The sequence below is a fragment of the Protopterus annectens genome, chromosome 1.part1 (assembly GCF_019279795.1).
Source record: "Protopterus annectens isolate FY-2018-M chromosome 1.part1, PAN1.0, whole genome shotgun sequence".
Taxonomy (NCBI): domain Eukaryota; kingdom Metazoa; phylum Chordata; order Ceratodontiformes; family Protopteridae; genus Protopterus; species Protopterus annectens.
This window is the reverse complement of record NC_056726.1, coordinates 1127838439-1127852117: the sequence shown is the minus strand read 5'-3', so window position 1 is coordinate 1127852117 and position 13679 is coordinate 1127838439.

Below are 13679 nucleotides of genomic sequence, written 5' to 3'. Positions count from 1 at the left end.
TAGGAATTAGTGTAAAGGGAATATAGGAAGTCTAGTACACAAAGCATGTCATGTATATTTACTGTCAAATCTAGTGGATTTGTAAAATATTACGATGTGAAGAGAAACAGCCATGCTAGTTGGTAGCTAGTAGGTAATAATGTCACAGTAGCACCTTGCAAGCCACACACATACTCAGAGCAGGATAAAGACTGCCATAGTTTAATAGTTAAGAGCCCAGACATAGCAACTGTGACTGAGTTACATGGATGTCCCTGATTTGAAAACAAATGTCAACTGTGCCCCACTGACTCCCTGTGAAATGTACTAACAGTAGGCAGAAAGGTGTTACAACACATGCAATGGTAACTATGAATTACTGAAAGTATGCACCACTTGCACGTCACAAATGGTGTAGTAATACATATGCTCAAAATAACCCACAGTCACAACTGCAGAATATCAGAAAATTCCATGGGTGTATCCCACTGATATGTACCATTCCATGAGTCTGATAAAAGATGCGCCTGAGAGTATTTGAGGCCTGCTCAGCAGCATAATCAAACACCCTTCTAAGTGTCAAGGCCCACACCATGGCCAGACCACACTGCATGCAGTACCACCCTACCACAACAAACACATAGGGAATTGCTGCTCAAACAGATATAGCAAGCATTACAAGCTGTGAAAGTAAATGGAAAATAGGAAAGCCATAGCAACACATTACAGTAAAGACACCTAGCAGGCATACAAGGAGTGAATGTAAAGGGCAACTATTGAAGCCATAGCAACAAATTGCAAGAGCCACTGCTATATACCAGTTACACCACAAGTCCCACATGAAAGCACACACACCCATATACACAGTATTACTAGTCGTAGGTGTCAGTTTACATACACACTGAGAAGAGGAAACTGGAAGAGGGAATACTCAGGATACAGTACAACATGCATTGCAGTGTCTACAACACAGCCTGAAATATGAGAGGCATACCAACCCTTACACTCACAGAACAGTGTCCACAGCATACCAGCATGGTCCCCACCCTGATAATCTGAAAGGGCTACGCCTACCTAACAAACCTTTTTATAGCACTGTCCTGAAATCACAGTGAGAAATGCAATCACTACACAACAGGCTGCATGCAATTAGTAAATGCTGGCTAACAATTGGTGCAGAGGCCATCACATGGACATGTGCAGATACCTACAAAAGCATCCTGTACTCCCAGTCCACACATGCAATACTTTCATTGCACCCTCTGGAGGTAGAGACAGAGAGAGAGAGAGAGATACAGAGAGAGAGAAAGGAAAGAAAGAAAGAAAGAAAATATATAACAACAAAACAAACAAGTTGTCATCACAACCTGACACTGCCAAGGCATACTGAAGCTGGCAAGAGAAGCAGCAGCAGGCCAACTATCAGAAAGCCAACGCAAACAGCTGTAACAAACACAGGTAATGTAAAGTAATAATATAATAGTCTACATACTGTGAACCCTCCATATGTGTTATTGGTCTGTATCTATGTATCTGAAAATGTGCATAGGGCAGGGGACATACTGCAACTGTCACTGAAGACTGTACATACATATGTATGTGAAGGTAACTATGTGCACATATCAATGTAGGTTGTAGTGCAATGTACAATGTAGGTTGTACAGTAATGGATGTTCATCAGTACGTTAGTGTGTGTATACATATGTGTAAATAAAAAGGTTTATATATAGACCTATCATATGTATACGTATGTATATCGAGATATGTATATATATATATATATATATATATATATATATATATATAATATGCATATATGTATACATAGATAGAGAGGGATGTAGAAATACATAGACATATATAGATAGATATAATATGTACATACAGATATATGTGATACACACATACATATATAGATATATGTAGATACATATACATATACAGACAGATTTGACTGTCTATAGATATGTCTGTATATGACTATCTCTCTCTCTGTCCCACCCCCTCTCTCTCTCTCTCTCTCTCCCTCTGTCTCTCTCTCTCTCTCCCTCTCTCTCCATATCTATATATCTATATCTATATCTATATATATATATATATATATATATATATATATATATATATATATATATAGAGAGAGAGATATATAATATATATATATATATATATATATATATATATATATATATATATATATATGTATAGATATATATATATATATATATATATATATATATATATACACTGAGTGAGGCACATGGGTGCAGATGTATTGCAACAGGTGCCTGGTGACAAAGGCATGGAGTGAACACCAGTGTGGATACTGGAGTACCTTACCCCATTCCAAAACACTTACACCTGTAACCACCACATATGTGCTTGCCTGCCCACCACTGCATGTGTCAGGGGGGAACAGGGGCAACAAGTGTACAATAGGCTCCCCACTGATATACACAGTGGCACACTAGTCCTGTAATACCTGTACATGGTATGTGTCAGCAGACATGATGTGTCAGCTATGGACATGTAGGTCACTGTACCCCTGTACACCCCACAATGTCCTACACGGTATGTACCTCCCATGACAGCTACAGATATGGAGAAGGACACAGTCATACGTAAGAAACTGTGACAATGCACTCAAACACATTACCTATGCAGAGTGACTGACAAGACCACAGAGTGCACCCATACTACCTACATAGAGGTTACCACTGCTGGATATACATAGTTAAGTCACACCCATGACAGCTATCCAACAATCATGGTAACACCTCACAACATCCACAACCCAAATGACCTATGTCTGTCGTCCTTGTCACCGCAGTAAAGAGCACATGGTGGAGGTACAGGTTCCTACCCACAGATAAGACATACCCTGGAGTAAACCACAAAGCATTAAGAAGCAAGGCTCCCCAATAGTAGATGTCAGACATACCCCTGCTGAATGTTATGCAAATAGGCAATATGCCATATAAGTCACCCTGTGTAACTGTTTGACAGGAGCAGGTACGATCACATCACATGTGTCACAAGGAGCAGGGTAGCATAAAAGTATACTGCTGTAGGCCCAGGGCCAATAGCATACTACCTACCTAAGACACAATGCACACCCACAAACCCATTGCGAACCAACTATGTGAGGTGGAATGAGTGTGCCAGTGACTGGGTGCATGTTATGTAATGGTGTGATTGCTCACCATGACTGTCTGTCTGCCATGGTAGTGTGTGTCCTTGGTGTGAGGCGAGAGACAGATGTGTGAGGTATTGCAACCAAAACATACTACATTGCCATATGTTGTGCTGTGTTATCCTGTATGTGACTGCAGTGTAGGTAGGGTTATGGAAAGTAAGAGTAGTGTGCATTACCAGTGAAATATGTAACGTGCATTGCATGCAGTGCATGGGTTGATAATGTTCCCCATACAGTACCTTGATACAAACCCCCAGTGTGAGGTTGTGCATTGGACCTGAACCAGTGTGCTGACTGCTGGAGTATACTAGTCTGTCGTATGGAGTGTGCCAGGTACTGTTGCACAGTTGTTGGCTGAGCACTGATATCTGGTCATTTACATGTGTATCCCCCAATAGACAGACAGATGCTATATATGGGAGTTAAGTTATATCACTACAGTCGAGTATTATGTGTATTATGTGTGCCATATTTTGCTGACATATATTGCTGACATATTTTTCTTTTCCTTTTCAGGGCTATGGTTCACCAGCGAAACCCTACCTACTCCGCTGAGGAGGATGAGGAGATACACCAGAGCCTGGTGCGGGATTTTGCAATGCTCTTTTCCCGCACCAGCCAGAACCAGCAGGAGAGGGCTGCACTGTGGCAAGACCTGGTCCGTTGGGTAAATGACATAGGCACGCATAACCGGACATATGAGCAGGTATGCCATCATTGCAGTGATTTAATTAGAATTGTCCGTCAGCGTGTGTCGCATATCCACAGGCAACAGCTTGCCACAGGTGGTGGGGTGGTTATACATCCCCCCCTCACCAGGCTGGAGGGACTACTCCTAAGTGTTGTGGCTCCAGCCCAACAGCAACAACAGCAGCAGCATACATGCATAATGATGGAGGCTGGAGCCACCCAGCAGCAGGACTCGGAGCGTGCAGGTAACATGCCATATGTATAGTTGACTGTTCTGTACACTGGTAGTTTATGCATGTGTGAGGTGTGTCCTCGGTTTGTAGCTGTTATCTTGGTAATTATTGTGCAAGAGTGATATTCTCAATATTAGCAGTAGACCTGTGGAAGCCAACTGTTGTACTACTGAACTGTATCATACTCACAGTATCAATGGCACAGTTGTGCCCACTCACAATAAATGTCTCATTTCTGCAGGTCCCTCTGGTGTAACAGCAAGGCAGCCTATCCATGCTGGTGAGTGTGTAATAACAATACCTCCAATACTCTTGATACTAATAGTAATAATAGGCTGAATCAGTAGTGCTATGTCTTTGATTGCAGGTGTGTTTGTGTCTGTGTGTTGATATCTCATATATTGAAGAGTGTGCATGTGTGCATGTGCACCTGTGTGCATGTCCACCTGTGTGCATGTGTACCTGTGTGCATGAGTGCATGTGCACCTGTGTGCATGTCTGCCTGTGTGTATCAGTGGTGACATTGTGTACACATTGTAAACTGTGTTTCCTGTCTTACTCCCACAGGTCCTGGTGATGCTCTGGTGTTGTGCAGCAGGGAACTTGAATCAGCTGCCGTGGATAGTGACAATAATGATACCTGTGTAATGTCACAGAGAGGTGTGCCAGGGTCTGTCGTTGGTCAGCCAACTGACAGTATACAGCTGTCGACCCCATCAATGCGCACAGTCATCCTGCCAATACATCCTTTGTCACCAATGTCCCTAGGTGATGGACAGGATACAGTGGGCATTAACCAGGGTAATGTGGTATCGGTGGCACATGCATCCCCACACAGCAGCCATGGCCAGGGTCCTGACATGGTACCACACAGGCAGATGTCCAGGGGTTCTCGTGGGAGCATCCATGGGCATAATGCCCCTGTCAGACGTGCCCACAGAGGTCTTTCAACCTCAGCTATGTTTCGGGCTGTAATGCAGGCACAGTCACGTATGGAACGGTACACTAGACAAAGTCTGAGGGAGCTGAGAGCATGTCGCACAGCTATGAATGACAGTATGCGTGATGTTGCAGCTGCCATCCGTAATTTCACTGAGGTAATTGACAGACGTTGGGGGGACACATTACATCTGTTCCACAACTACATGTCCATGAGCCAGGGCAATGGTGGACGGTTGAGGCATCAACGTGGACGTATGCCAGCAACAGCAGCAGCTGGCAGTCGTCGCAGCTCCCATAGTGCCAGCAGCAGCCCCAGCAATGCTGGGTCTGTGCTGTCATCAGACCGCCCCAGGAGACCACTTGCACGTGGCTCTGGACAGTCCCAACAGGGACCTGTCTCCAGTCACCAACCACCTGCTTCTGATGATAGTACCCAGTCTGGCTTAGTACCTGATACAGTCCGTAGCACCCCTGCCAGGCACAGGTACCGTGTCCATGGCCAGTGACAGTGATCTCTATGACCTGGCAGGTACAGTCTGTGGCTGTCCACAAACACCTGTATATGGCAGCCATGAGGTGGAACTTTGTGCATGCCTACACACACGTGAATTGATAACACCTAGGGCTACTGCATACACGCACATACTGCATCAACATTGCCCCATCTTGTACTGCTGTCCCTCACCAACACACACACACAGACATGTCAATTGGTTGTATCAGTGGCAGACTTAGGCATACTAAGTACACACCCTGTGCATATGATGAAACTGTGCCACCTCCTACAATCTGTAACATCGGTGCAGGAACAGGTTAACATGGTGCTGATGCACAGGGTGACTACATAGAAGTGTAGTAATAGTATCATGTTGTCAACAGTACAGTGTAATGATATCATTGTGTGTATATCCCAGCATGCCTGATGCAGTAACAGTATCATTGTCACTGTATTGTTTTGTACACCCATAGTAATTACCATAGTGTAATGTCTGCACATCTTTGCATACTGGTGGTTAGGCTGCCAACAGAAGGCCACCTACATAGGTAGCACAGGGGATAAGAAAATGTAAGTATTGATACTCAATGATGGACATATTAACTGCAAGTTGCATGCTGTCCACACTCGACTCTGCAATGAGGATGTTTGAGGATGTTGATATCTGTGCAGTAATACACAACAGGTTCAAGACTCACAAGAGCACCCTAGCACTACAAGGTCACACCTCATACCATGCATGACAGCCCCAAAACACAGAACTAACTATGACAGGAGGGAGAGTCTCCATACATGTCAAGGATACTGTGGTGCCAGGACAGGTAGCATACATCCTACTAAGTTTGGAACTGCTGAGTGAGGGCTCAGTGTCTGTTATTCGAAATGTGTATTAGTTCAGGTATGAACACTTGGGTTTCAGGCCAGTTATTCTACATTACGAAGGGACATGGTCTGTACACTTGTGGGAGGTGAGGCTGGACCCTGCCCGTCTGACCTGTGAATTTCTTGGTACAGGCTTATAGTGCCTGCATATTTGCGCTGTTACCTACTGGAAGTTGTACACCTTGTTTGTTGTAGCATAGTCTAGATCCAGGCCTGCTGACTGTAGCTTTGTTTGTATGCATGTTTGCTTGTTATTTCCCTGAAACACTGATTCCACCTGCAATGCAGACTTACAGCGCCTCTGTGGATCCCTAGTGACATATGTATTGCTTACTGTACTGCTGTCCATGTCTCACTTGACAGAACGTCACTGTTAGTCCTGTTTGCATGTAAGTTGCCTGTAACACATTGCATATGACATACCTGGCATTTGCTCACGAAAGCATTTATATATGCCAGCACTAACAAATCAGAAGCACTACACCCTCACATACTCACCCTGAGTACCTTGTTCCCCATTGGCCTATGTGTTGTTAATTATTATGGGATTCACAATACTATGGTAGCATGTGCAAAGGTCACTTGTCAATCTCCTCTCTGGTCCAGCTGGTGAATCTGTGAGTCATGTGGCAGTTACAGCTGCCTCATGTACACAGACAACCCTCTCCCCTTCCCATAAACTTACAACACATGTGAGAGATGCAACCACATAGCCAAACTTGGGGCTAAGCTCTCTTAACTCACTACTGGCATAACCTGTCCGGTGGAGTGGGATACTACAGTAAAATACAATACCAGTCTCACATAGACCTACCACAACAGCAATCCAAACACATAAACACACAGAAACATTCTTGGAGTCACAGAATAGCATCCTGCCTGAACAGCAGACACCTGCGAAGCAGACACACAAGCAAACGTTACACCAGAACAGAGCACGTGCAACACATAGCTCACAAAGCCTGTGTGCCAAACAGCCACAGCCCGTATGGCTAAACAACACACCTGCTGCAGTTGTAATAGGTACCTCTATCGTCAGGTACACTGAGGTCCCGCTCACCAGGCTGAACAAGGAGAAGGTCACGGTGAGATGCCCGTCGGGCACTATGATCCACTACATAACACAAGCATACAGGTCATTCCAAGGCATGTACAAATATGACTCAGTCATTGTCCGTGCCAGTGTGAATGACCTGCAACGTACCTCCCTGGACTACATGATAGGGGACATAGAGGGGCTCTCTGAGCATGTGGCACAGGCTGGTATGACCCTGACCTTGAGTAGCATCTTACCCTCACCAAGAATGCTGCCATAATATGTAGACAGGATGATCAATTTCTACAATTGGCTTATGTTTTGGTGACATTCAAAGGGGATCCAATGCCTGTCAGCGTGGGATTACATGCTAGACAAGCCACGTTGCTTTGCTAGGGACAGCTTGCACCTGTCACCCATGGGCCGTTGTATACTGGCAAAGGCTCTTGCTACACACATAGTGCCTTTTTATGCAAGGCTCAAATTACATAGTCACCTACAAAGGTATCACACGGGATAGGACACTAATAGTAATGCTACTCAACGCCAGCAGTATAAACCTCAAGATGCATGCACTGGAAACTGTCCTTAGCATGGGGAACAGTAATATCTGTGCAGTAACAGAATCCTGGTACAAGGCTCCCAGGTGCACCCCATCACTGCCAGGTCATACCTCATACCATGCATGTCGTCCCCTAAACATGCATCAAACCAGAACAGGGGGGAAGTATCCAAAGGCACCACTGATACACACACCTCCAGGTTGGTGGCACAGCACACAGTATCAGAGCCTATCCATGTACAACTAACAGTGGGTTAGACTGCCTTCAGGTTCATAGCCTGGCACACACCACCCTCCCATACCCAGGAAACCCACTTGGCCTTCCTGACAATGCTGGGAATATGACGGTCTCTACAAACACCATTATATGGGTGGACTGCAACTACCCAAACATAGAGTGTGAGCATTACTCTAGCTCCAATACCCTAGGTGAAAGGTTCCTAGCATTTATTCACTGGATTGCTATGGAACAACTTGTTACCACTCCCACAAGAGGTGAAAACATGCTGCACCTGTTCATCAACATCATGTGGACTATATGCTCCAGACCAGACGTGTATCCCTCGCTGGTAGGATGACACCATATACAACTCACACTGTATATTCACATACCACATGCAGCCCCTGCACAGAACTCCACTGTCATAAAAGTTGTCTAATGCAAATTGCATGTATTCACATGAGGCAGGCTTCAGACATGGGAACTACTGAAGGTCACAGGTACATATGTGTATGTGGCACACACATACATCATGTGTGCATTGACATTACTCATATAATCTATGTCGTGCAATATTGGGAACAACACCCCACACACATGGACAAACTGTGTGACAAAACCACACAAGGCATTTGTAGGATACAAACCCCTACCTAACTATGTTATGACACTTGAAAAAAAAAACAAATGGTTTCACTCAAGCCAAGGATCCAAAGGATAGAAAACGCACTTTATTCAAATAGAGACACAGCGTTTTTCGCCCCTGTGAAACAGGAGCTTCATCAGCATTAACCTTAACAGGATACAATGTTTTTTAAAAAAGAGAAAAACAAGAAAATGAACAACTGATGATGTCATATCCTCCTCTAAAAGTTAAAAACATTTAAAAGTGTGTATATGCCGAAGCATATATATTTTAGCTGGAAAACATAAAATCACCAAGATGTGAGACAAAACAGACCACACATTAAAGCATATCTAATTGTTCCTTAGGCTATAATAGTAAATACAGCACCAAGTAAAAAAATTTTTGTGCTTGTATAAAAATATAAAAATATACCCTGTAACAGGTGTATTAAAAGGATGTTAATTGTGTGTATGAGAACCTGCCAAGAAACTGGCCAATTTACTTTGAAAACAAGTGTGGTTAAAAGCAAAAACAACAGGTTAAAAACCCTCATGATGACTACTCCCTGGTGCCACAATACAAGTAAGTCTGCCTATGCCCCTACTTAAAAAATTGTTAGGGCAGAGGACAAAGAGTAGAATAAACCAACTCAACTATGCATAAAAATAATAATAATAAAAATATAAAAAAGATAATAATGATGGAAAGAAGGGGCTCCATGACTAATCGAAAAGTACAGTTTTGTACCTACCATAAATGTAGATGTTCGAAGATCCACATTGCTGCAGTCCTTACACTTGGGTAGTCCGCTGTCCTCGGTCGGCCCGAATATCAAAGTATAAGGCTGACGTCGGTCAAGGCGCATTTGACTGACATCAGGACGTCAGGGTACAAATGCGCATGACCGACGTCATATCCTCAGTCTTTTCTTGCCCCAGATGTCAGAAGACCCTAAAAATAAAGGTCAAAACCAAAAGACAGCAAACAACCAACCAACCACCCTTGCACTAACTATATGTACAATATATACAATATACACATTATGTACAACCCAACCCACACAACCACCTCTAACTGTAGAGGGAAGGAGGGAGGGAATTGGACTGCAGCAATGTGGATCTTGAACATCTACATTTATGGTAGGTACAAAACTGTACTATGTTCTTCATCTCACATTGCTGCAGTCCTTACACTTGGGTAGAATCCCAAAGCAGAGGAAAGGGAGGATGGCTAACTACAAGGAAGCAGGAGCTGCCAAAATGCCCTGCAAAACAGCAGTGGCAAAACCAGCCCTGGATTTAGAGTAAAGTGGCAGGTGATAATGCCTAGAAAAAGTATGCACTGAACTCCAAGTAGCTGCCTCCAAAATATCCTTGGTTGCCACTCCCTCAAAAGCTGTTGATGTGGCAGTAGCCCTAGTGGAATGAGGCCTAATCCCAGCTGGAATCTCCTTGCCATGATGGGAATAACAGAAAGCAATGCAAAACCCAATCCACTTAGAAATAGTTTGTTTGACACAGGCTTGCCCTGAGAACTCAAAGCAAAAGAAACAAACAACTGCTGAGACTGCCTGAACCCTTTAGTTCTGTCCAAATAATAACGCAACTGCCTGTGTACATCTAAAGTGTGCAAAATCTTTTCCCCTTTATTTTGGGAATTTGCATAAAAAGTAGGCAAATGAATAGTTTGGTTTAAAGCCACACTAGAAACCACCTTAGGCATAAAGGAAGGATTAGTACGTAATGATACCCTATCCTTATGGAAAATCAAGAAAGGCTCAACCGCCATAAGGGCCTGCAATTCAGAAACCCTTCTTGCAGAGGTAATTGCCAACAAAAAAGCAGTCTTCCATGATAAATATTTCAACTCAGAAGTAGCTGCAGGCTCAAAAGGTTGTAGAGTGAGTTTCTCCAACACAAAATTGAGATCCCAAGCAGGAGTAGGAGCTCTTCGTGGGGGTCTTATATTCTTTGCCCCTCTAAGAAATTGCTTGAACAAAGGATGAGAAAACAATGGCGGGACACAATCATAGTGTGCCGAAATTGCTGCAGCATGAACCTTAATAGAAGAGAAAGACAAACCTTTGTCCAGTAACTCAGTAAGATATTGAAGAGCCACACTCAAATTAGGCTCAGAAACATCAAAATCTTTTGCTGCACTCCAAAATAAAAATCTCTTCCATTTATCTGCGTACACTTTCCTTGTACTAGGCCTTCTAGCTTCCAAAATCACATTCAAAACTTGTTGTGGAAGTTGAGACCCTCTATGGTTCAAAACAGAATATGCCAGGCCGTCAGGTGAAGAGAGTGAAGTTTGACATGCAGCAAATGGCTGTCCTCCTGTGACAACAGGTGTGGAATCGAAGGCAAAGGCCATGGAGGCTTCCATACCAGACTTCTCAGTAATGGGTACCAGTGCTGTTGAGGCCAATCTGGAGCTATTAAAATCATCCTTGGCTTGTCCTGTCTGACCTTTAGAAGTACCTTTGGGAGGAGAGGCAGAGGAGGAAAGGCATACACATGAAGATTTCTCCAATTGAAAGAAAGAGCGTCCACTTTCCAAGCTGTGGGATAAAACCTTTTTGTGCAAAACTTTGGCAGCTGATGGTTTAGTGGAGAAGCGAACAGATCTATGTCTGGAGTTCCCCATGACACTGTCAATTTCTGAAATACATGAGGATCCAATTTCCACTCGTGGGGATCCATAATTCGTCTGCTCAACACATCTGCTAAGGAGTTCTGTGCTCCTGGCAGAAACCTTGCCTGAAGATTGAGCTGTAAACTGAGAGCAGTCTCCCACAAAATCATTGCTAGCCTGCATAGAGGATAAGAATGCGTTCCCCCTTGCTTGTTGATGTACCACATGACAGTTGTGTTGTCTGTTAGAATCAACACCTGCCCTGGAAGAAGTAAATCCTTGAAAGCTATTAATGCAAACTGGACTGCTAACATCTCCTTCAGGTTGATATGTAGATGTTGTAGTCTGGCAGGCCACTTGTCTTGTATCCACTTTCCATTTAGATGAGCTCCCCAAGCTTTGTCTGAGGCATCTGTCGTTAAAATCTGACTCGCCTCTGGCCGGGTCACAGAGAGTCCCTTGTTTAGGTGACATTCCTGAGCCCACCACAAAATTCCTTTTGAATGCAAGGTATTATTTGAATGACAGTGTCTAGATCCTGGCAGTGCTGTGTCCATACATTGAGATACCATTGCAGCTTCCTCATATGCAGTTTGGCATTGGGAAGCACCAGAATACAAGATGCCATGAACCCTAAGGCTTGAAGGACTGTCCTTGCAGTCAGCCCGGACTGATGAGATAGCTGATGGAAGTAAAGGGATATACTCTTTTGTTTGTCCGGGGTTAAAAAGGCCATCTGGGATGCTGTATTCAGTCTCACACCCAGAAAGCACATGTCTTGAGAGGGTACTAGACTGGACTTTATTTCGTTCACAGAATACCCCAGGCATCTTAGCACTGCTATCACATATTCCAAATGATGAAGAAGCTCTTCCCTTCCTTGAGCCAGAATCAGGCAGTCGTCCAAATAAGGATAGATCTGTATTCCTTTTAGCCTGAAGAAAGCTATCACTGCAGCCAGAACTTTCATGAACACTCTGGGCGCAGTAGATAAGCCAAAGGGCAATGCAGAGAACTGATAGTGAGAAGTCCCAGCTCGAAAACGCAGATACTTCCTGCAACTTAGTCTGATAGGAACATGAAGGTAAGCCTCCTTGAGATCCAAAGTTACCATCCAATGATCTTTGCCCAGCAGAGGTAAAAGCTGCTGTAACGTCAACATTTTGAACTTGGGAATGTCCAGATAAGTGTTGAGGGTAGACAAATCCAAAATTGGTCTCCACGTGTTCCCCTTCTTTGGTACTAGGAACAGGCGAGAATAAAATCCTAGGCCCACTTCTGGCATAGGAACCGGCTGTATGGCCCCTATTTGGAGTAACAGAGAAACTTGCTTGTGAGCCTCTATTCTTTGTTGAGGAGGAACGTCTGGCATGCCTTTGAAAGGAGGCAAGGTATGGAAATAAAACCTGTAACCGTGGTGTATGATATCCAATACCCATCTGTCTTGGGTAATTAAACTCCAATTTTCTTTGAAAAGTGCCAACCTTCCTCCCAAAGGTGCTGCCAGACGAGAAGGCTCTGGCAGCTGAAAAGGTAGGTCATTGGGTCTGTTTATGAAAGGACTGACCCCTGCCCTCACCCAAAGACTGTGCAGGAGAACTCCCTGTTCTAGGCCTGAAAGAGCCCTGAGCTCTGCCCCTACCACGTCTAGATCTACCCCTAGACTGGGAATCATAAGAAGGATACGTCCACCCCTTAGTAGGCCAATTTCTACTAAACTTTGGAGGCTGGACCTGCAAAAAATCTTTAACAGTCTGCATAGACTTAGCCTTGTCTTCCATTTTCTTTAAAACTGCCTCAACAGGAGGACCAAACAACACGTCAGATTGTAAAGGAGCATCTAAAATCCTTGTTTTAACATGTTCAGACAAATTTTGATCCCTTAGCCAGGCGTGCCTGCGAAGAACTGACCCAGTGGCAGCCACCCTAGACGAGGCCTGTACAGCATCAAAACCACATTGCAAAGAATGCTTACCCACCTGTTCAGAAACATGTACTAAATCTTGCAACTCTTTACAATCAATACCTACTGCCAGAGCATCAACCTTAGACTTCAATTGTGAAAGGAGATAGTTTTGGTATTTCAACATGTGAAACTGGCAATTCAAAGCCCTCATAGCAAGAGTGGAAGAAGTATAAACTTTCTTTCCCCATCTATCCAAGGCCCTAGCCTCTTTGTCT